The sequence below is a fragment of the Penaeus monodon genome, chromosome 31 (genome assembly GCF_015228065.2).
Source record: "Penaeus monodon isolate SGIC_2016 chromosome 31, NSTDA_Pmon_1, whole genome shotgun sequence".
NCBI classification, from domain to species: domain Eukaryota; kingdom Metazoa; phylum Arthropoda; class Malacostraca; order Decapoda; family Penaeidae; genus Penaeus; species Penaeus monodon.
Window position 1 is genome coordinate 173,894 of NC_051416.1, and position 903 is coordinate 174,796.

Below are 903 nucleotides of genomic sequence, written 5' to 3' on the forward strand. Positions count from 1 at the left end.
CCTTTCAATTTCATACTTTGTCATTTGCCAACACGTGCCTGAAGCATGGGAGGTATGGGAGGAGATCGTTGTTGCAGCCAAGCTGAGTGGCAGCATTCTCATTGTATTCCTTCCTTCTTATATTTATTATCTTCTGAACTTGTTTTCTTGTAAATTTTCTTCCTTTCTTCATTCTAGCATAGCAAACGTGAGGTGTAGGCAGGTGAAAGTTCTCAAAAAATACTGCACTAGAAATGTAATCTAGTGATAGACCATTCTGTCAAGAAGCTGCTAAATATCATCAAGGCTTTCAACAAAGCGAGTAATGCGGATTCAAAAATGGTCACTCTGAGTCAAGCATTGTGTTTGCCTTCTCAAATCAGGATGTCATCAGAAATGGATGCCTACCCATAGCCCTCTTCTCACAGCCTATACAGTATGCACCCTGTTAAAACACATACTTTATGTTTTAAAGAATTTTTAGATGTCCAAAGATTACTTTTTGCTGGATAAGAGATTTATGATTTTCACATGTACACTCCTCAGTAGGTGTATTGCATAACCTTAACATTGAATGTATAACATTTCATCACACAAACTCAAAATACTATCTTCAACAACAATCAATGGATTACAAGAAAAGAATCTATGCAAAACCTACGGAAAAAAAACAGAAACAAAATAACTTGCTCTAAAAAAATTAAAACAGCTTGCCAAAGGTGGCTCCCTGAATATATGATCCTGGTCACAGACTTGATGCTCAGATATATAATACTTCTGTTTCCTCTCAGAATCATCACAATCTTTTCAAACTCATGTAACCATCGAGACAAGTACCAATAGATTACATGAGACTTGAAAAACACTTAAGCACTCTAACATTGCAATAAAGTATTCTCCTTTAGAAGAAAATAGACATAAAAA